We start from the raw sequence: 24,815 nt of genomic DNA, 5'->3' as shown, positions 1-24,815 counted from the left end.
GGAGCCTCTTACACTGTTGGTGGGAATGCAAACTGGTGCAGCCACTCTGGAAAACAGTACGGAGCTTCCTCAAAAAGCTGAAAATAGAACTAGACTGTGATCCAGCAATCCCACTATTGGGTATTTAGCCCAAGAAAATGAAAACACTAATTCAAAAAGATATCTGCCCCCCTATGTTTACTACAGCATTATTTCCAGTAGCCAAGATATGGAAGCAGCCCTAGTGTTCATCTACAGATGCGTGGATAAAGGAGATGGGGTATATAAAAGCAATGGAATATTACTCAGCCACAAAAAAAGAATGAAATCTTGCTATTTGCAAGAACACAGATGGATCTAGAGGGTATAATGCTAAGTAAAATAAGTCAGAAAAAGACAAACATCATATTATTTCACTCATATCTGGAATTTAAAAAACAAAACAAATGGGGGTGCCTGGCTGGCACAGTTGGTTAAGCGTTTGAATCTTGGTTTCAGCTCAGGTTGTGATCTCAGGGTTTGAGATCAAGCCCCACATCTGGCTCTGCCCTTCCTTCTGCTCTCTCTCTCTCTCTCAAATAAATAAGTCTTTGAAAAAATAAAATAAAAATACAGAACAAATGAACAAAAAAAGAGACAAACAAACAAAAGTGGACTCTTAAATATAGGGAACAAACTGGTAGTTACCAGAGGGGAGGAGTGGGGATGGATGAAATAGGTGAAGGGGATTAAAAGTACACTCACCTGGGTGAGCACTGAGTAATGTATAGAATTGCTGAATCATTAGATTGTACATCTGAAACTAATATAATGTGTTAAATTAATTATGTTAATTGTATGTTAATTATATTTGAATAAAATAAAGAAAACACACATAAATGTTCATTTAATGAATTATTACACTAACACTAATGTGCCCACCACTCAGACCAAGGAATGAAGCATCGCCAGCACCTCCTATATGACTTGTCCTAGTGTTACTGTCTTCCTGTCAAACACCACCAGGGCGGGAGTTGGGTTTATTACTCATTTCAGAAGGGGAGAATACATCATGGGGAACGGTGAGGCTTCTCAGCAGGAGGATGTTAGAAAGAAGCTGTACTAGGATGTGGTTTATATTTGGTAATTTGGGGGAGAATCTGGGGGGAGAAGCAGGCTTTGCTCTGGGCTGGATGCTCCCAGGAGCTGGGTGATTTTACGGCTGGGCCCCAAAACATCTCGTGCAGGAGAGGGAGGACTGGGCGAGATAGACATGCAGTTGGCACTCCCTCTGTCCAGGAGAGGGGCACTGGGCTGTTTGTGGCTTGGACAACGTCCATGTTTTGTCTGTTCAGGCGTGACTGCCGAGGGCTCTTGGCTCTATCTTTGTCCTCGCCCAGTGTTGAAGAGGAGAGTGGCAGGCCAGCCCCTAAAGGTGAGGGGCAGTTTCTCTCTCTCTCGGGGGTCACACGCCTCTCCTGCTGCTTCTACAGTGTCCTGTAGAATCTGAGAATGCAGCAGACTTCCTTCATTCTGTCACATCTTCATTTCCTTCCGTTAGAACTGGCACTGTTTCTGCTCATATAACCCATTTCATCCCTGATTTCTGCTGATGTGGCTGACTAAACGTGCAATTCACAGGCATAATCTTATCAAACGGGTGTCCAACCACACCTTTACCGTTCTCTTTAGAACACAATTTCTCTCTTATCTTTGCAATATAGATAAGCAGAGAATTTTCTACATCTCTAAACAATGGTTTCTTTTTGCTTAACAGTTCCTTCAAATCATGTCTCTCCTCTTGCATTTTGCTAAGTAGTCAGAAGGACCTAGGACACACCTTCAACCATTTACTTAGAAATCTTCTCAGCAAATATTCAATTTTATCATTCACAAATTCTATCTTTCAGGAAAAAAACAGAACACTGTTTGGCCAATTTCTTGGCCATTTTAATCCCAAGGATTACCTTTTATCCATTTCCCAATAGCCATTTCTGATTTGCATCTGAGATTCAGCAGAATGGACTTTAATGTTCATATTTCTACCAACACTCTGTTCATGATTATTTATATAGTCTCTAAGAAGATGGAGACTTTCTCTCCAGCTCTCCTTTTTATTTTCTGTGGCTTCACAAGAATTGCCTTTAACATCCATATTTCTACTGTCTCTTTATGGCAGTCTAGGCTTTTTTTCTGGTATGCACCTCAAAACTCTTTCAGGCTCTATCTATCACCCAGGTCAAAAGCCATTTGCTACCATGAAGCACCCCCACTTTGTGGCAGCAAAAAGAAAAACACAGCAAACACTGGGGAAGGGAGAGAATCTGATTTCCAGAGTTATGACATGATTATATTGAAACATCCAGTTTTCAACAAAAACAACAATGATAAAAATACAAAGCATACAAAGAAACTGAAAAGTATGACCGTACAAAGGGAACACCAACAACAGAAACTATCGCTGAGAAAGATCAGGTGGCAGACATACCAGACAAAGATTTTAAGGCTGCTGTCTTAAAGATCACAAAGGAGACACGGAAAATGCTAAGAAAACAATGTATAAGCACAATGAAAATATCAATAAAGATATACAAAACTGAAAAAGAAACCAAAAATAAATTCTGGAGCTGAAAAATACAATAACTGAAATGAAAATTTCATTAGAGGGATTCAGAGACAGACTTGAGTGGGCAGAAGAAAGAATCAGCAAATTTGTAGATAAGACAATGGGAAGTATCAAGTCTGGGAACAGAAAGAAAAAAGACTGAAGAAAAGCAAATGGAGCCTGAGGGACCCTTGGGACAACACTAACCAGACCAATACGTGCATCATGGGAGTCCCAGAAGGCGAAGAGAGAATATTTTAAGAAATAATGGCTGAAAACTTCCCCAAATTGATGAAATACATGAATAAAAACATGCAAGAAGCTCAACTAATTCTGTTAGGATGAACTCAAAGAGAATGACATTAAGACATATAACCAAACCCTCAAAGAGAAAGAGAGAATCTTGAAAGCAGCAAGAGAGAAGTGATTTGTCACATACAAGGAATCCTCAATAAGATTATAAGCAGATTTCTCATCAGAAACTATGGAGACCAGGGGCGCCTGGGTGGCACAGCAGTTAAGCGTCTGCCTTCGGCTCAGGGCGTGATCCCGGCGTTATGGGATCGAGCCCACATCAGGCTCCTCCGCTATAAGCCTGCTTCTTCCTCTCCCACTCCCCCTGCTTGTGTTCCCTCTCTCGCTGGCTGTCTCTAACTCTGTCGAATAAATAAATAAAATCTTTAAAAAAAAAAAAAGAAACTATGGAGACCAGAAGATGGTGGGCTGATATATTCAAAATGCTCAAAGAAAAAAAAAAAGTCCACCAAAAATCCTACATAAAGCAAATTTATCCTTCAAAAGTGGTAGAAAAGTTAAGACTTCTCAGGTAAACAAAAGCTGAGGGAGTTCATGACAACTGGATCTGCAATCAATCAAGTTCAGGGGGTCCTGCAAGTTGAAATGAAAGGATGCTAGACAGAAACTTGAAAAACATATTGAGAAATAAAGATCTCAGTAAAGGTAGGTACATGGTCACTGGACGGTAAGAACTCAGAGACATTCCTGAGGTGTCCTCAACCTCTCTGGTTGAGACTTGGGAGGGCAGATCAGACAGTTGGTTCTTCTGGTTACTGTGCTGTCTTAGACTCAAGCCTGGGAAAGGAAGGCCACACTGACTTCATTTTCTTGTTTTGCTTTTCTCAGTTTCTCCCTTTTCCTTCATTCCCTCCTCTTCCCTCTCCTTCTAACCTACTCTCCCCTCCTCCTCCACTCTTCCCTACCAAATTGATTTTTCTTTTGTTCAGGCTTAAACCTGTGGATGGTTGCTCCTGTAGGGCTTGGGGAGGAGATTGTAAAAGGCCACTATTAATGAATGATTTCTTAAGCTAAAATATCCAGAAGCATTGACTTTAAGCAGCTAAATTCATATGTTCAATGAAATGATGTATGGAAAGATGACATGAACCCCAGGAGCACATAAAAACCAGAACAGGTATGACTCCAAAACAGAATTCAAGGTGAGTTTCAATGACCAAGACAAGGTTAGATGGAGCTTGAATCACTAGTTAAAAGATTTGAATTGTAACCAGATAGGGTTTGTTTAAAATACAGTATTTAATAATATTGTTATTTTTTTATTTTAAGATTTATTTATTTATTTGAGAGAGAGAGAGAGAGCTCATGGGTGGTAGGAAGGGGCAGAAGGAGAGGGAGAAGCAGACTCCTCACTTAGCAGGGAGCTTGGCACAGGGCTCCATCCCAGGGCCCTGAGGTCATGACCTGAGCCGAAGGCAGACGCTTGACTGACTGAGTCACGCAGGTGCCCCGATAATATTGTTTCTGTTCAGAAACAATTCTTTTTTCTAAAATTGTATTAATTTTTTTTAAGAAAATAGGGAATTCTTTATTTTAAATCTATGGTTTAGACCATGGGAACCTCCCCTGGGACTCAATTTTCTTCTTACTAACAGTGTATGCTAGCAGCGTGTCAGTTAAGTAGGAGGAAAGTGCTGGTCTAGCTTCAGACCTGCCACCTCTCATTTATCAGGTTCCAACATCACAGTATTAGTTCTTTTCCTGAAAATCCACTCATGGTGTGGCACTAAGGATGCAAGTATTAAGGATAAAGAGAAATAACTAAAAAGCAAGATTTACTTTCCCTTGGTCCATAAAGAGGTGTAGAGATATTAAGGGTACTGCCTCTGGAGTCAGGCTACTGAATTTTTTGTGCCTCAGTTGCCATATTTGAAACAACTCTACCCTATATGGTTGTTAGGAGGATGAAATGAGATCTTGCCTCCATATCACTTAACCTGGTGTCTACATTACTGTAGGTATGCTAAAACCATATAACTAGCTTCATTAAGGTTGTTTCCATTGGTCTTTTGCCTAGATAACGGTTGCTAAATTAAATTAAAAACAGATATTTGAACACTTGTTTCTACAAATCTTATTATCATGTATCATTTAGTACTGACAGTAAAGTGTCCTCGTAAACTAAACTACAAGACCCATACTTGCCACGTAAATTGTATTGACACTTTTTAGGAAATTTTAAAGCAAAACTCTCCCTAATTGTTAAACTGATATCATTGTGATTAGGAATGGTAGGCAGCTTGTGCTATATTTCATTACTGATCAATAGTTCAAACAAATATTAGTCAGTGAGCCCCAAAGGAGAAGGCAACTGACTTAAAAGAAAAAGGAAAGAAAAAAAGAAATATAATATTTAATTCTTAGTCCAGAATTTTGTTTCTGTAAAGTGACTTTTTTTTTTCTTTTACTGTCTTCGGATCCTTGTGCTAATGCAGTGGTATAACAAGTTGGAAATTTGTAAACTAACCATAAAATGTGTATTGTTTAGTTTCTTTTGTGAAGGAATTGCATAATGCTGACATTTTTACAATCCTATTTAGTTAGTGACTTGAACCACCTGCTATACTTTCTTAGGAAAACCATTTGTAAGCTTTTTGCTTAGTGATTTGATTGGGCATGTAACATTTTAAGAAGTTTTGTTTTCTTTTCTTTTGGTAAGAGAGTGTCCACAGAGGAATAGTATAAACTTTTCAAGGTAAAGGATACTTATGAGCTGATGAAAACCAACGCTGGCTGTGCCAAGATGTTACACTAACAGAAATTCTTACAATTAGGGTAAATGGTAGAGGCTATGTTTGTTTGAAAACCTGGTTATATACACACGTAATCGGTGTGTACTTTAAAGTAATGACTTACAGGTTGACTGTTAACTTACCCAAATACTGAAAGGCTCTTCATCCTTAATTTATCTTGACATTTAGGCTTAGTTTGAAACCGCTAAGAAGTTAGAAAATTGATTATTTTTATGATTTCCGAAAGCAAATCAAACGTGCTAGAAAAATCAGCACCACCTGGTAAGGCAGGACAAAATTTAAAATATTCTTCATTGATATTGATAATTTAGAGTTTCCACATTACTCCAAATAATTCAATGAAGCCTGAACACTAAAACGGAAAAAAAAAAGGAATAAAATAAAATAATAAATTCCCATAGACATGCAAATGTTTCCAAATCATTACCTGTTCAGATTTATAAGACAAAACATATAGACATCTGGCTTGAAATGTGTTCCAACTGTATATTTGCGTTAGGTGTGCAGTATTTTCTTTAAGTTCCAGGATTGTAAGTAGCTTATCCCATAGACTCATTGAAGGAGATGTTGCACTAAAAATTGCCCCAGGCATAAAAATGAAATTCAGCTGATTCTAGCATTTTGGTAAATTCCATTTTTCTTTAGAAATCACATCCATAATATAGTGTGAGTAATATAACCAAGATGGAAAACAGTATGTCCAGGTTCATGTTCCTTGTGATAATGGTCTCTCTATTCATATCCTTATATTTATTCTGTGATTTGCAAAACAAATTTAGAATGGTTGTTGTATGTGTGGGATTATATGGGATATACATTTGTATTTTGTATATTTCTCTATTTTTGAGGACATTTTATTTTTTAAATATATGTGTGTGTGTGCGTGTGTGTGTATGTGTGTGTGCGCGCACGCGTTTCCAGTCTAGAAATATTCACTGAGTTGCTGGCATGTGTTTCCCTGCACTGACATTGTATAATTCATTCTTTGCTCAACTTAGAATCCCTATCAAAGGCTCCAAGTGTTGAAAACCTTTGTTCGTTTGCATCTTGTTATCTAACCTTAGAGGATTGTGACTTAAGGACATAAACCTCCTCACTTGCTTACTAGCTTTTATGGGTCAGGTTTAAGTGTTGACACAAAACCTTGATTCCCCTAAATAAAAGATTAGATATTATTTGATAAATTACACTGATTTGGGCTAGTAATATTCAAGAACTATTTTTCTTTTAAATTCATTATTATATTTTCATCCTGAGAAAACAAAGAAGAGATAATTATAAGACAAATTCTATTTTACATATATTCCTGAGACAGAAATAGTAATAGCAACCTAACATGTAACTTTCGGTATGTAAATGAGATATAGTAAACATTACATAGAATAAAAATTGTTAAGGATGTGTTAGTATCAATGGTATTAATACACCTCAAATGAGCACTTACTATGTGCCAGATAGTTTATGTACTTAATCTCATCCAGTCTTGCAATAATAATTTATTAGGTATTGTATCTGTCGGTTTGCAGATAAGGAAACAAAGACAGTGTTACTCGTCTGTGGTCAACAGTAGTAAGTGGGAGTCTTCCTAATTGCAGAGCGGAGCCCATTTCACCATGACATCATTTGCTCTAGGACCTTGGTAGATTTGCAAAACGAATAAAAATGTAGATGAAGGTATTTTTTCTGACTGTAACTCACAGCTAAGTATTATATTAGAATGTATGTGCTGTTATCTTTTTTAAAAGTCATTTGTAAAACAGTGTGGAGGTCCCTTAAAAAGTTAAAAATAGAGCTACCCTGTGATCCAGCCTTTGCACTACTGGGTATATTTACCCCAAAGATACAGACGTAGTGAAGAGAAGGGCCATATGCACCCCAATGTTCATAGCAGCATTGTCCACAATAGCTAAATCGTGGAAGAAGCCGAGATGCCCTTCAACAGATGACTGGATTAAGAAGTTGTGCTCCATATATACAATGGAATATTACTCAGCCATCAGAAAGAAAGATTACGCAACATTTGCAGCAACATGGATGGGAATGGAATAGATAATGCTAAGTGAAATAAGTCAAGCAGAGAAAGACAGTTATCATATGATTTCACTCATTTATGGAACATAAGAACTAGGAAGATCAGTAGGAGAAGGAAGGGAAGAAGAAGGGGGGGTAAACAGAAGGGGGAATGAACCACGAGAGACTGTGGACTCTGGGAAACAAACTGAGGGCTTCAGAGGGGAGGGGGTGGGGGACTGGGATAGACTGGTGATGGGTAGTAAGGAGGGCACATATTGCATGGTGCACTGGGTGTTATACACAAATAATGAATCATGGAACAGTACATCAGAAACTAAGGATATACTGTATGGTGACTAACATAACATAATAAAAAATCATTATTTAAAAAAAAGTCATTTGTGATTTATTTCCTTTGTGACAAAGCCAGATGGTGGCATCAGAGCCTTAAAGAGCCTGCTCCGTGAGGTAATGAGTCCCAGGGCTGTGGGAGGAGAGCGCGGGACCACCGTGTTAGCTCATTCACATAACTGCAAGACGACTTCGTTCACGTTTTCATTCTTGACATTTAAACAACCATTATTCACCAGGTCATAGAGAATTATAGCACAAATCAATTTTCTGTTTTTTGGACAAGGCTTTAACTTTCTAAACCCAAGAAAAAATATAACTCTTAATACTCCAAAATGTAGTAAACTACCCTTTTGTGATGTTTCAGGGAAAGGCAGTAAATTAGAATTAAGATCATCATCCAACTTGAGTTCGATTAGAATTATATTTGTTGAATGAGTAGAACGAAGTGTTAAGAATATTCTTTGCCATTTTATTGCATAGGAAGATTATAAAATTTGGTCAGCAAGGTTTTTATTCCCCTCTGAGATACTAATATAGCCAAAGGTAACCCAAAGATCAGAATTAAGAATATATCAAAACTTGAGTTTCTCTTTCCCTGTAAAAGGCAGTAAATAATTGTTAAGTTTCTCGGTGCTGTCTGCACTCAAGCATCCTCCAAGCTGGTAGTGAGGCTGAGGAACTCACCAGGGTAGAACGGTGGCCTGGTGTTGACTGGTGGGCAATGATTGGTCAGATTACAGTGGGTACGGACTGACTTATTCTCCACAGAGCTGATTAAATTAAGAGGCTGCTTCACATTAAGTATAATACAACTAGAAGAGATGAGGTCCAGTTGTTTAGGGAAAAGCATAGTAACTAGACGAGGGCTGACTCTTAACACTCAAGTCTGAGAAACGGCAAGCAGGCACAGCATTATTATTTTAAAGAGTATCAACCTTATTTACCACTCTATCCCCAACATTTAGCATAGTACTTGGTACACGGGAGGCACTCCAAAACTATTTTTAAAAAATAATGAATGAATAAATAGACAAATAAATGATTTCAATGAATTATTTCATTTAAACTTTACTCACAAGAATAGGACCTTGAGATTCTACCTTTTTTGAGGAAAGACATAGAAAAAATAGATAGATATAGATTTTAGAGAAATAATTATGTATTCCATGAAAGGTAACACTCATATCAAATTTTGAAATAATGAAAAAGACTAAAAATTGTAGTCAAAGGAAAACATATTTCATATAATTACATAGAATTCTACATGTGGGGACACTGAGAAATTTCAACCAGACTTACCCTAACTGTAATCCCATGTGGAACTGGAAACCCATCTGCATTCATGTCTACCCGCTATTTTTTTTTAGCTGCCAATGGAAGCAATGCAGATAAATCTTTATTTCCTTTCAGAGAGAGTTTTACACAATTTAAGGTCATTCTAATTTTCTCCAGACTGTTTCCAGATTTCCTCAGCCATTCCTAAAATGGTATAGCTTCTAGCACCACCACCGTCCTCGTCGTCATCCTCAGGATAGACTCCAGGTCATTAATGTCCTGCAAAAGGCTAGAGGGACCACAGCTGAACCCTCCAGAACTCTAGATGTAGCTAGATCTGTGTTTTCTTCGCCTGTTTGCTCTGGTCCTTTCCCTTTTCTCTAGCCTGTTGCTCTCTCTGCCAAGAATACTCTGCCCGTGCCCTCTTCCCGCAGTTAAGGGTTTCCTCTGGGGACCCTTCAGTGATCATGATTAATTCAAATCCCCTCATATATTTCATGGCTTCCTGTACGTCTCTTTTTATTAAATTTATCATCATAGAAAATTTATTTATTTGCATTTGTGATTATTTGATCAGTACATATTTCTCCCATTAGACAGTAACATGCATGAGGGAAAGGATCGTATTTGATCTTGTTCCTACTTGCTATCTCATGGCTAGCACAGTAATTGACACAGACGTAATAAAATGCTCATTATTCATTAGTTTAACCAATACTCTGGTAACCAAACTTCTGATCCCATAACTTAAGGTGAAATTTGCTTTGCTTTTCCCCAAGCATTTTTTATTTATTTTTAGCATGGGTTCCCTAAGAGTAACAGTGGGATTTTCATGAGATGTTTTTGTAACTGAAATCATACAGTCCATTAAGTGGGAGCCAGGATCCCAACCAGGTCTGTAAGAATCTGGAGCTCTTATTTCACTCTGCTCAGACAAAGAGAAGGAAGGATTCCGGGTGCTAATGCAGACGCTTGATGGAATCTCTGAGGCTAAACAGTTTCCACCAATAAACCCTGGGTGTGTGTGTCGTTGATGCACGTGCACATGAAACCCAAAAGTCAGTAAGTAGGACTCAAAATGCTTCTGTGATGGGCGTGGCAGCCGCGGTACGCTGCAACCACATGCAGACTCTGGGGCTGGGGGACACAGAGGCTGCCGGTCACACTGCCACAGGCCCCTCTTCCAGATGAACTTCAAGTGAGACGGCAGGAGTGGGGACGGGCTCTCCCTCTGGTCTTGGGGAATGAGTGGCAGCTACCCCGGCGTAGAGCTTGGCAGTGTAAAAATAATCGTGCCCGGTCTCATTTTCACACCACGCCCTGAAGTATAAATAATACTTTCGTCACCCTCTGCTAACAGTCTGCTAATCGACATTCACATTGAATAGATGTCAATAAACTCTTCATGTCTTGCAGTCTGAAATGTCATCTCTCACACAACTATATTTAATGCTGCCTCTTCTCTGCTGGATGCCCAGTCTCTTCCAGGCCCTCCGGCTTGCTGCAGTGAGGCTGCTTCCTGGCTCATGGTTTATATACCCAGGGAGAACTGCTTGTGTTTGGAAGAGAGAGCAACAGCTTAATGAACCTAGAACAGTCACACTGTTTACACTCAGGCGAGGGGAGTTTTCCTCTACCGTCAGACAGAACATTTGCTCAGAGCGGATCTGTGTCTCCTTCCCTCCCTTAGGAAGACCATGCCAGTGGCTGAATTCCCTGATGAGAAGGATTTATGACTAGGGTTGGCATAGATTTGGTTCTCTTCCTGAAGCTTATGGAACAAGATAATCTCCCTGCCTCCTTCCGGTGTAACTCTTGAGGTATTTTTGATTTTCCATCATTGCCAATGTGCTGGTGTGTTCAGAGGAAAGCTGGTGGGACTCATTCTCTGAGTTCCATCATGTCATAGATGGAAGGGCCTGTCATCAGAACACATCGAAGTCATCATGTAGGAGTTACAGCTATTAAGTAGTCCTCATTGTCCCTGGAAACGAAAATTGTCTCATGTCTGTGCAGTTGAGGGAGCAGCTCCTCTCCCAGCCTTTTGGACTAGCCCTGGTAGGGAAAGACTTTCGTCTGCAGGATGGCAGGTCGGAAGCCTAACGTAGGACTCTGGGTCAGGCAGCAACACAGCATTAGCGCAGGTCCACAGATGGTGAGGAGTTGTGGATCCCAGTGTCAGAGAGCGTGGGGCAGCAGCAACTCGGGCCTCGGGGGCAGGTTTCACCGCAGCAAAAGCTCTGGTCCCAGGGATTCTGGACTGCTCCTTCAACTAAGTTCAGCATTGGTGAAGACTATGGGGCCCTTGGTAACGAAGGCTGAAGGTTCTAGTTGGTGTCACCTCCAAAGGTGTTTTTTGTAAAAATGTACTACAACCAATAAATGTATATACATTAAATCATCTATATTGTCAGATGGGTAGTAAGGAGGGCACGTATTGCATGGTGCACTGGGTGTTATACGCAACTAATGAATCATCGAACTTTACGTAGGAAGCCGGGGATGTACTGTATGGTGACTAACATAATATAATAAAAAAATATTTTAAAAAAATAATAAATAAACAAATTTTTAAAAAGATTGTGAAAATAATACAGTTTTCGTATACCCAATATCCAGTTTCTCCTTATTATAAAATCTTACATTAGTATGGTACATTTGTCACAATTAATGAACCAATGTTGATACACCATTATTAGCTAAAACTCATACTTCATTCAGATTTGCTTAATTTTTCCTTAATGTCTTCATTCAGTTCCAAGTTCCCTTCAGAACATCGACTTACATAGTAGTCATGTCTTCCTGAGTTCCTCTTGGCTGTGACAGTTTCTCAGACCTTATTTCTCTGATGGTTTTGAAGACTGGTCAGGTACTTTGTGTGATGTCACTTACCTGGAATCTGTATGCCTGTTTTTCATGATTAGACTGGGGTTATGTGGTTTTGAGAGGAAGACCATCGCAGTCTTCTTCGTCATGTCGTATCATGAATGTACGTGGTCAACATGACATCATGGTATGGTAGCCTGCATGACCCGGCTGAGGTCATGTCTTTCAGGTTTCTTCACTGTAAAGTTAGCTTCTCCCCCTCTTTCCATGCATACTTGTTGAAAAAGGTCGTCATACACAGCCCGCGTCTAAGGAGTGGGGAACATACTCCAGAGTCTTCAGGGAGAAGTACCCTAATGAGCCCGTAAACTAAGGGGGCGTGTTGTATTCCTGAGTGTACTGGAGGGTCTGCAGCAAAGACGTGTAGGGGTCTGTACTACTGGAATGTTTTATAAAGTGGTAGAATGAACCACCCTGCCTCTTGCATGTGGCTGAAGAATTAACCAATGATAGATGTACTTTGAGCTTAGAGTTTTGTTTCTGGATGTTACCAGCCCTGAGTTCAGGGAAATACTTCCAGGATTTGAAATATGAGCTGTTTCATCCAGTATCGTAGTCGTTCAATCTGTTTGCCGTGTCTAATTTCCCCCATCCTAATCCTAACACCCAAGGGTAGGGAGCTTATTAATAGTGGGAAGAGCATCTTTATTTATTTTAATGTAGGCCCGTGGTGATTTGGAAACTGGAAGATATCTGAAATGGTTTGTACCTTTATTCTCATTATCAAAATATGTCATTGTGGACATATAGGAACAGGCTGTTTACTGCTGACTGAGTTTAAAATTAGAGTCGGGGGGCTCCTGGGTGGCTCAGTCCTTGAGCGTCTGCCTTTGGCTCAGGGCGTGATCCCAGGGTCATGGGATCGAGCCCCGCATTGGGCTCCCTGCTCAGCGGGAAGCCTGCTTCTCCCTCTCCCACTCCCCCTACTTGTATTCCCTCTCTCGTTGCCTCTCTCTCTGTCAAATAAATAAAATATTTTTTAAATAAATAAAAATAAATAAAATTAGAGTCAGATTCTTTGATGTTTGCTTGGGTGTCTGAGAAGTATTCTCTGAGCTAAAGGCAATTGCTATAAATCATATAAACATTGGCCTAATGTAGGGAAATTACTGTACAGTTGTAAACTCAAAAGAGATAAATATACACTTGCAGTTTGTGCATGTTTTTTTTTTTATTAGTACGAATCAGCTGCGCATGTGAAGGGAAGGCTGAGGTGTATAGAGTCTGAGCCCACAGCTAGGCCTCTGAAGGACAGGCACAGAGAAGAGAAACAGAGACGAGGGCATCACATAACGTTTTAGGGTTAGAAGTGTTCTCGGCACAACCCTTCAGCAGCATTTGTCTCTCTCATTTCGGTTCATCTCTAATGACTTAAACAGTCTTTCCAGGGGCACCTGGGTGGCTCAGTGGGTTAAGCGTCTGCCTTCAGCTCAGGTCATGACCCCGGGGTCCTGGGATCGAATCCCACATTGGACTCACTGCTCAGCGGGGAGCTTGCTTCTCTCTCTCCCTCTGTCCCTCCCCTCTGATTGTGTTCTCTCACTCTCTCAAATAAATAAATAAGATATTTCTTTAAAAAGGTCTTTCTGACTTACTACAAATACAGTTTAAATAGCCCTCTGCTGTACTGGGTGAAAAGGGAAAACATCAGCTCTCAAAATGAGGTCTAACAAGGACAACAAGAACAACCTGACAAAGCTGCAGCCTGGGAGACAGAACACAGTTCTGGACTTCTCCCTGTGGCTGATCTTGGCTCTGGAACCCTGACCATACTCCACACCGTTGGGGGCCTCAGTTCACGCATCTGCGACTGCCAGGGTGAGGACAGAATACGTAGGCCATCCCTTACAGGTCCAAGATTGTACGTGACTCTAAGTTGAGGAATGATCGCTTTGGGAAGTACAGGGTTGCCAGAAGAATGAGCTCGTTTCCAGATAGGTGGAGAATCTCTGAGTGAGCAGTAACCCTGGAGCGCAGAGGTGTGATGTCTACTCCTTAGAAATATGGTATAAAAACTAAAACATGGATAAAAGCATAGAAAAAATTTCATTTAGCTGAATATAAGAGCACATAGAAATACTTGAGACCATCAAATGGCTCATCCAGAAAATCAAACTAACGAAGCATCATAAACTGGGCTGTCCTCTGTTCCCTCAGGTGGACAAATGGAATTCCCGACGCTGTGACTTGTTCCCTTGAGGGAAACTGATAGCTGATGACCAGAGCTGAGGCACTGTGGTCAGCTTGTCATGTTTGCATGACTTACTCACTTCAAGTTTTCTTGCCAATTTGTTAGTACATATTTTTTGATTAAAGCTGTGTTGAAATTGTATGCCAGCTGCCAAACTATTTTAAAATCAGCTTGTAAAGTTTTCACTCCTAAAGCACATATTTTTCCTGTGAGGATGCAAACACCTACGATTTGCAGCCATGAGACCTATCATTTAAGATATTTGCATTTATAAGCCAGAAAGTGCAATTTCCCATAAAATAAATTCAAGGTGGTCATTTTATTTGAAAGTATGCTATCGGTCAGCCAACTGTAACAATGTGGTTTCCAAACACTCAGTAAATTAGGTCTTTGCTGGGTCAGCACTACGGGAAGTTTAAGTGCAAATCTTGGAGCACATAACGTAGCACGTCACCTGTGTACCTGCAAGTGACTTCTGTCAAACTTCAGAAGACACCTGTCCACCTCAGAGCCCCTGTTCACATGTTCCAACATACACAGCCCAAGGACATTTTCCACATGAGCCTCTGAACCTGTCTTCCTTCTTTCTCTTAGGCTCACTTTAAAATATGAAATGACACCAGCTCCCCAGTCATAAGAAGGCAGGCAAGTCTTGTGACGTGAACGGAGGCCTTGGCACACTCTTGTCTTTTCTCGGCCACAACCTGGGTACAGGTTCAGGTTAGGTGCCAGCCCACTCCTCGAACTTACTCCCTGAGTTACTCCAGCCACATGAGGCGTGACTTGAAAGTGGGTGAATCAGCTGACATCCCTTTGGACAGCTCTCTGGGACAGCCAGCCTCATCCCACAAGTGCCCAGGTCAACACGGTTGGGGGATTGTGCCCACAGCAGAGAGGCGCAGCCGTTGTCACAGCCCACGTACTCCAGTGTCTTCGCGAAACGCGTCCCCACGGCCATTTCTGTCAAGTCTGATACAGCCAACTTGCTCAGATGCAGTGCTGCGTTTTCTCCAGGGGCAAACGTCACAAACATTTTAAAGCATAATTTTCTAAATTCCTTTATGAGCTCTTGGCTAAAACATAGGATTGGGTAAGAATGAGCTTATACCGTAGGGATGTTCAGTAGTCTGATTCTTAAAGCATGTAATTTAACTGACTCTCTGATAAATACATGTAAATCTACTTTGTTATATGTTAGTGGGTGTACTATATTCTATTATGGACTTGTTTCCCATGTTTATCATCCAACCTTCCAAGAAACCGGTTATGGCCATTTTTATGCCATATGTACATAATTGAAATAAATTAGGTTGTACTTCTTTAAAATATCAAATATTCATTTAATACTTAATACACACAGGCTTAATTATTATTAATTCATTTAATCTTGGCAAAGGTAATAGATTATTTTAAAGTCCAAAAACTTAAAATTTTGAGTCACACAGTATATACCTGTAATTAATGTCTTAAATAAAGTTTTATTTTTCTCAAATTACTTCCAGTAAGTTCAAAAGTTTTTAAAACCAGTAAAAGGGGCGCCTGGGTGGCTCAGTCATTAAGTGTCTGCCTTCGGCTCAGGGCGTGATCCCGGAGTCCTGGGATCCCGCCCCACATCAGGCTCCTCCGCTGGGAGCCTGCTTCTTCCTCTCCCACTTCCCCTGCTTGTGTTCCCTCTCTCGCTGGCTGTCTCTCTCTGTCAAATAAATAAATAAAATCTTTTAAAAATTTTAAAAAATTAAAAATAAAACCAGTAAGAGGCACGGCTCTTCTCTCACCAGGTCTCAGAAGTCCGTGCAGGTTACTGGAGGCAGCAGTGGCAGAAAAGGCCTACAGAAATGTCTCTGTATCCATCTCCTACCTGAAGGGAGACAAAGCAATTTGGGCTCAAACCTCCTTTTCTGCAAACCCTGCCAATCCAGCAGTTTTGTCTGAATCTCCGGCCATCTCTCAAGATCCCATCTCTATCCCAAACTGTCTCTGGAGCCCTCTCAGGACATGGGCCTGAGTCTAAATGAAGAAGAAACCCATATGAACACAGCCTTGGTCCCTGGAGCATCAGTTTAGAGGGGGTTGGCAGAAAGACCTTCCAGGATGAACTCTATGGTGGCTCCTGTAACTGGCAACGATGTGGGAATTTGTAGAGCAGAAATTAAGCAAGGGATTCGTGAGGTCATTTTGTGTAAGGGTCAAGATGGAAAAATTGGGCTCAGGCTTAAATCGATAGAAAATGGTTTGTTCAGCTTGTCCAGGCAAACTCTCCAGCTTCTTTGGTTGGTCTGAGATTTGGGGACCCACTACTCCAGATTAGCAGGGAAAACTGTGCAGAGGCTGCTGTTTTGATAAGGCACAAGGTGCTCAAATGGGCTTTTGGAGAGAATATTACTGAGTGTTCGGGACAGGCCCTTTGAAGGGACAATTACCATGCATGAGGACAGTACTGGGCATGTCGGCTTTATCTTTTAACATGGAGAGAGAACATCCATAGTGAAAGATAGTTCTGCAGCCAGCAGCAGTCTTCTCCGGAAACAAAACATCTGTGAAGTCACGGGCAGAATGTCTTGGGCTGAGGACGCCGAACTGCAGATACTGTCAACGTTCGAGACCACACTTACTATCATGCCTGCTCTTCCCTCTGAACAAATCATTGAATGGACAGCACTAAGCATTATGGGTCACACCATTCCTGAGGTTTAGAAATCACGGCACAGTGGAAACTTCATTGAACTTCTCCAGTTTAGCTCTTGAACAACCTACCTTTATACTGTGCACATGAAGCCTTCGAGGAGCAGACGCTGCATGAAGACCCTTCTATCTTGTATTGTGCCTGGGAATCTTATGGCTTTGACTGGATAGCTTGTTCATACTCCAAGATTGTTGTAGCCTTACCCTGGTCTTAGATGTGAGATTTTTGACACATTTACTGACTTTCATAATACAGTGTCTACTGGAAACCTGAAGCTTTTACAAGCCATTATGATTAGAATGCCTGATACAGGCTTAGTTCTGTGTTAGAACCAATCACCTTCATCCTACATCTCAGGTAGTGCTGCTGCATTACTTTAGTTCTATAGGATAATTGCGTTTTTATTGTGTTGCCATGGTACGTGCAGAATGACGGCTTTTGATGGCTGTTTTTAGTTCTTTCTTTGTGTGTGCGTGTGTGCAGAACACCAGTTAATTACCACTGGTTTCAGTCCATGTAAGGGTTACACAGTGTATGTGGGTTGCAAGACGTTGTGTTGACCATCATTAAATTGTAACTACCTTTGGGGCGCCTGGGTGGCTCAGTTGGTTAAGCATCTGCCTTTGGCTCAGGTCACGATCCCGGGGTCCTGGGATCAAACCCTGAATCGAGCTCCCTGCTCCACGGGAAGCCTGCTTCTCCCTCTCCCACTCCCCCTCTGTGCTTTCCCTCACTCTCTCTGTCTCTCGAATAAATAAATAAAATCTTTAAAAAAAATTCTTATAACAAATAGTATAAACTTTTGACTCCCTTTTTTCATTTGTAGATTAAGTGGAATAATACCTAATTTTGTCATGTACTCTTAACATTCTGTAACCTAGCTACTTTGGGACATCTTAGGGTATTTTCCAGGTGATTTGTGCTGTTTCCCAACCCTCCCTGCAAACAAAATGGCTGTGACACTTTGTCCTGATTTTCTTTTCTTTTTGGTTTATGTTTATTCCATTTTAATTAAATATGTATAAAGTTAAAAAAACAATAACAAAGTAGCTTTTCCTGATCCACTTCTCTGCTTCCTAATCTTTTAGCTACTTTCCTGGCGTTTGCCTCCATATTTCACACACACACACGCACACACACACTCTAGGGTTCTGTTGTTCTAATCTGCTCTACAGTTTTGTTGTTCTGTCATCCATACACTCTTGGAATGGCTAAAACTAACACAACCAAGAAAATGGCTTCAGAGTGTTAACTAACGGTTTCCTCGCAAAGAAGCTGCTTGATGCTCCTGTCCCTCCTGTCATGGGGTAGTCGTCAGCTAAGTCCTCAAAGTGTTGGGACAGAATTCCTCCACGGTCCGACGGCCTGATTGCTGTTAGACTAAAGGAAAGAATATGGTATCTAAGGAACTGTTGGCACAGCAGACAAGGCTTTCCAAACTTCTGAAATCCCAAGTTTTTGTTCACTACACCTTCCCTAAAATGTTTGGTTCATGTGGCTGATTAGGTGTGAATTTTCATGAGTCACATAACCTGGAATCCTGGGCAGTGAAACTCTCCTCATCTCACCCATAATTTCTACTCAGATGCCATCTTTAAAATTCTGCTGTGAAATTAATTCAAACCTGAGAAGTGATTCCAAGTCCTGAAACATCTGGTAGCAGCCAGGCTACTGTGAACAATTTCTACTTATTTCTAAGTAAATTGAGAATTGGGAAGAGTATGTATTTCTGCCTCAGATATCCTGATATTTTCTCTATTATTTACTTGTCATGTTAGAATAGAAACAACATTTTAGGTCTGAATAAGAACTCTGATATTGTCTAGCTCATGATTCCTAAATAAGCTGATCATTAATTAGCAATGAGTCTATTTAAAAAAAACACACACACACACAACAAATTATTGATCTTGTTTTCTGATGCAGCATGTGTTTTGAAACTCTGCTAAGAGATTCAAGTAAGCACCCAGGTTCCTGCCCCTTGGAGTCAGGAGACTGAGCGCCATGATCAGTCAGCTCTGAAATCCAGCAGGAATGCGCTGGCGGACACACTGTGTGCTTGGCTGGTATTTAGGGCTAGCATCTCCTCCCCTTGCTCACTGGCCAACCTGTGTCTCTCATGATGGTTAGCGCCCATGGTTGCTAAAAATTTCAAATACACTCACATTTTGCAGCTAAGAAGTGGTAGAGTTGAGTTAGCAGCCAGGCTCCTGCCGTGACTGCAGTGGTGAGTGTCCACTATATGTTGCTGACACCACTTTCCATACAAAGTTTTGTTTGCTTGCTACCCGGTGACTAGAACAAATCTTGTTTGTACTTATTGAATATCTAACAAATGTCTTTGCAAGATGAATCTTATCTCACCTTTATCATTCCCAATAATTAAATTTGTCTGTCCTAACTGGTGTGTCTTGTAAACTGGAAGATTAGCGAGAAGAGGAAAAAATCTAACAGATTAAATGTAGTTCACTCGGGCATCATGGGAGCATGACTTTTTAGCATCAGAACAGAAAGCTGGCAGCTAAAGGTAAGAGGGTCATACCAACAGGTTTGTCCAGAAAGTCCTCATTTATAGCTGTTGTCTAAATGTAATTATTCATGTGGCCCCTTTCACTCTCCGAAGTTTCCAGGTTTGGACAATAAATTATTTGTCCACACTATTCATAAGATATTTTGTGTATTTCAAAATACTCAGCACCACTGACAGGTCTGGGTGTAAAAAATACTCCAGCAGGTTGAGGGACAGGTGCAAGGTGAGCCAGACTGCGGCAGCTTCACCCCACCGATGCCAGGACTCGTTTGGATAACAGGACTGGATAGGCAGGGGCTTCTCTGGGCTTCTTGCTCTGTGCAAATTCCTCTGGAATCATGTGCTTGAGTGGAAAAGACCATTTTCTAAAGTATGGAGGATGACTTTTCAGTAGGAAATGAATGTGGTTCACCAGAGCTACAGTCCTCAACTGGAAACCCCGAATAGTTCTTCAAATGTATTCTTCCAAGCTAGGAGCTAACATGTTCTAAAGCTTGTCTTAGGTTCCTTGGTGAGTACTCACGTGCATGGCCTCATTAACCCTGACAGTGATGCTAATGAGTTGGATACTTACGATTCTCATCTCCTAAATGAGAAAATGAGGCTCAGAGAAGCAAATTGCCTTAAGTCACAGATCTGGTAAACGATAAAGGCAGGATTTGGATGGGAGGGGGTGGAAAGAGAGAGGAAGAGAGAGGTGGGGTGAGGCAGGAAGAAAGATTGGAAGGAAATTCAGTAGATCACAGAAATTGGAACTGAACAAGCAAACTTCAGGAAGGACAGCAATTAGGGCAGAGATGGGGATCTAAACATTCATTCAATAATCATGTATTTGGTTTTCCCTATATCCCATGAGCTCTACTAGGTTCCCAGGCTCTGTCTGCTAAGGAAGGCACAGTGTGTGCAGTCAAGGACAGTCGTCCAGGGAGGCAATCACAGCCTAACTCAGGGGGTGCTGTGGCAAAGGTTAGTGCCAAGGAAGGGTGCACATGCAGACTGAGGTGGCAGCGAGGAGACAGTCGTGGAAGGTTTCCTAGGGGAACTCCCAGCTGAGCAGCAGGAGGGTAAAATAAGTAAAATTTATCCAGTAGAAGACAGGAGGAGGCACATTCCAGAAAGTAGGGTCACCGAAGTCTGGAGATATCCAAAGGGTGCCCCATTCGGGGGCTGCAGGTGGGAAAGTGTGCAGAACCAGAGGGTGGCACAGGGAAGGACGGTGCCGGTGGCGGATGTCCACTGCACGCTCATGCTTGTAACGCCCACACCAAAGACACTATTTGGTGTGGAACACAGGCAAAAGTTTGAGAAATGAACCAACTGAATGAATAATTGAATACATGATGAGAACTGGCGTTCCATGTTAAGACATTAGCTTCCAAAGGCAAAAAGCATATAAACACGTTTTAAAAAAAGGTCAGGGAAAACCAATCTGAAGAATCCACAAGGTCAGCAGCCTGTGGGAGTGAGGCTGCATTTATTTTTATTACTCCTCCATACCTCTGCAAGGTTTATTAAAACTCCTCTAAAATACCTGATCATAGAGAACTGATAATAGAGAAGAGAGTGGTTGATGATTAATACGGGCTTTGCTCACATGTCTGTGCCCCACTTGTGTGGACCCGGGCAAGTGCCTGAGCTCGTCTGTGCTTTCACTGGTGAAGTGAGAGATTGGATTGTTGTTCAGGTTGAGTGAGGAGTGCCGAGAACTGCTCAGCATAGTGCTGGCCCCATAGTAGGCATTTTTTAGTTTTAGCTGTTGAGGGACATATCCTCTGCTTTTGCATGGTTACCATTTCTTCAGTGAATGAATTCAGCAAAAGCATTCCAACGAAATGACAAGGAACCTGTTTCTGTTACTCTCCCCTCCTCTATGTGCAATTGCTATGTGCAGTTTCTGAGAATTCATTTCACGTGAGAGCATGTATCTATATTGTCAGTTATTTTGAAAAGCAGGTATTTGCATGTTTTTATTTTATTTGCCTTTTTAGTGCACCCACTTTCTCCAAACTCAGTGATAGTTGGAGATGGAACATTTTGGAGAAGGGTGACCCCAATCTTGACCCCAGGACTTAATTCCAATACATTAATAAATTAATCTAATTATTTAATGAATCTCAATGTTGAAAATATAAATCACATACTGCTTCAGGATAGTCAGGAATATTTTTAAACAAACCCATTACATCCTTGAAACTTCAGAAGACCAGATCATCCTATCTCTTTTCTCAGAGAGGGCTATTGTTACATCAACAATCCCTAGTAACTAAATGGAAGATCGAACAAAGTTAGCATATTTTTAGTAATTCGGAAACTGTGGATGGGGTGTGGGAAATCCAGTAACTTTTGGCCCGTGAGCTGTGTAGGACTCTTTCCCCACCTCATTTGTGTATAGAACTGTCATGATAATATGGGAAAAAAGAAACCGGTCATTGTAGATAACACGTGCTGTCTACCCAGGAATCGATAATGATCAAAATTAGAATTTTATAGACATAACTGCAGAAAATGCATTTAAATTAAACACATTTGTCATCTGGGTGGGAAATTAAATACTCATATAAGGTCAAACCAAAAATATTTACGACATAGCACCAGAGGCAAACGTGTGAGGCCTGGGGCCTTCAGACTCAGTGGTATATTTTGAAGCTATAATTAAAAATTATAAATGAATCTATTAAGCTTTTGCACCCTCTCAAGTGTCAACCACAGCGTGTTTTTAATTCCACAAATATTTGAGAATCTTACTGATGTCACAGACTGCTGGAGAAAGACAAAGATGAATAAAATGCATAAAATTAATTGAATTGAGCATACAAAGTATGTGTTAGTTCGAACACTGATCAGAATGAGAAGAGCTAAGTTTGAAGGAAGATCTCACACACGTTTGTTCATGCTTTTCTGCTGCAAGTTGTTCTATCACGACACCTGCCTAGCATTGTTGGCTGACGTCTAAACGTGAGCCCCACACAGTATTTTATTACTGTCACTGCTTCTGAAAAACAAACTTAAAAACAACTGCTGTGGGGGGAATACCTTGTTCTGCCTTTAGTTTACAGGCTTGACTGTGGCCGGAAGTCAGTAGGACTTACAGCCACCTCCCTGAAGACACCAGAGACAGCCTGCCTGGGCTGCCACGACTTCAGAACATCTGGAGCAAATCTGGGTGAAGTAAGGTCCTCAGAGAAGACCATCCCAGCACTAGATCAAAGGCTGAGGGATCACGGTATAAAAAAAGTTGGGCCACAGGCCCAGTGAAGTGTGAAGACAAGTGCTTATGGAGTAAGAGAGAACAAGTGTCTGTGATGCTTCTTTGGAGAATAGGCAATTTTCGTATGAAATGAAATATCATGTTAGAATGAGCAACAGAGGGGCGCCTGGGTGGCACAGTGGTTAAGCGTCTGCCTTCGGCTCAGGGCGTGATCCCGGCAATCTGGGATCGAGCCCCACATCAGACTCCTCCACTAGGAGCCTGCCTCTTCCTCTCCCACTCCCCCTGCTTGTGTTCCCTCTCTCGCTGGCTGTCTCTATCTCTGTCGAATAAATAAATAAAATCTTTAAAAAAAAAAAAAAAAAAAGAATGAGCAACAGAAATGTGCCTTTGTGAGCATACCGGCCCCTCCTGCCTCGGCCGGCAACGTTTGTGATTGTGATGCGTCGTGAGTGAGAAGCTTGGCATGTACTTAAACTCCCTTATTTTGCTTTGAGCATAAATAGATCATGTAGCAAGTGTCAACTCTGACAGTTCCCTTTGAAGAATGTCCGGGAACTTGCCGTGCTGTTTAGCACTAAGACTGAAACCGGACACCTCGAGATTAGGCAATGAGCAGAGGAAGTGCTCTGATGAAAGACGGTCAAAACCAAGGTGAACTGTTGGGATCGAAGCCTCCTGCAGGATGAATGATGCAAGATTCCATAGGAAATTCCCAGTGACTGAGAAGTGTCATCGTCTTATTATACGACTGAACTGGGCACTCTGGCTGGCATTTACTATGAATTATTTCATGTCACATGTTATACTCCACGTATATCCCATGTCATCCCGCAGCCACCTGTTTCTGCTCTCCAGATAGAACTCTTTCCAGGAAGTATAGCAGCGATTAGAAGGACAGAGCTTTTGAATTCTGCCCCTTGTATTTGCTTAAAATTTTGGAGCCTCAGTTTCTTCATCTGTAAGGTGGGGATGATAATAGCCCCTACCTCCTAAAGCTGATGTGAAGAATGAGTGAGTAAACATAGGCACAGCCTTTGGAAAATGCCCATCGGCTGTTAGGAGTTACAAGAAAATTGAAGTTGAGACCATATAGGATGTGCCCAAAGTAGCACTGACAGGAAGTAGAAGGACTGAAATTTAAGGCCCGGGCAGTTCAACTCTAGAGAACTCTCTCTCCACCACCACAGTGCTGTGAGAAAGTGTGTAATGATGAAACTACGTTACTTCACATCAACCATTGTTTACTGAGTGCCCTGGACTCTCACCCCTTTGAGGTCAGGGACCATGTCTTTACGTTTATACCCTAAAAGCCCAGGGTAGAGCAGGCACAAGAGAGATGATAAATTGTGACCCAGGATGTGTCAGGTCTTGAGGTAGATATCATGGGATACCGAGAGGAAGACAAGACAGAATTCTGGAAGGAGTTTCAGCTGTGGGCCGGCTTTCCTAGGCTGTGCCCGAGTGTCACCAAGAACAGTAAAACACTAAATGACCACAGGTTGCCGTGACTCGCTGTGTATAAAGAAATTGCTTAATTGAAAGAAGATTGTGCCAGAATTCTCAGAGACAGTCCCTTTCAGCAAGAGGTTCGAGGATTTGCTTACCCTTCTCTTCTTCACTTTAACATCAATAAAAAAGTCCTTCCAACTGATTTTTAGTTAACGTTGTTAAAGGCCTAGAACTTGGAAAACGAGGAGACCTCTGCAAAAGAGCTGCGTGGAAGATGTGCTTCTCGGAACAATCGACGGAGGGCAAACTCTCCTGATTGTAGACCCAGCTTTGTCTCTAAATAATTACAGGACTTTGGAAAACCCCTTGGCACTCCTCTGTTAAAGGAAAGAGTTGAATCAGATTTTCCTCACACTGTCCTCCTACCTAAAATTTCTGGAATTATTTGACTGACAGGCTTCAAAGATTACCTATTAAAATGGCCAAGGGGACTTTGAAAAGAATGTTTGACTCTGGGTGTTGAAAAATCAGAAATAGCTGAGCTGGCAGTTCTGTTTTGTTTTGTTTTATAATAATATTTTTTATTATATTA

General features: G+C 41.2%; 1 pseudogene; it reads left to right on the top strand.

Annotated features, from left to right (window-relative positions):
• Positions 1-1,030: 1,030 nt before the first annotated feature.
• LOC123786612 (syntenin-1-like) lies at positions 1,031-17,044 on the top strand (annotated as a pseudogene).
• The last annotated feature ends 7,771 nt before the right edge of the window (positions 17,045-24,815 follow it).

Source organism: Ursus americanus, chromosome 7 (genome assembly GCF_024610735.1).
Source record: "Ursus americanus isolate L20-20 chromosome 7, mUrsAme1.1.p, whole genome shotgun sequence".
In the NCBI taxonomy this organism is placed as follows: Eukaryota; Metazoa; Chordata; class Mammalia; order Carnivora; family Ursidae; genus Ursus; species Ursus americanus.
The sequence above is the reverse complement of the archived record's forward strand: the minus strand, read 5'-3'. Positions and strand labels throughout refer to the sequence as shown.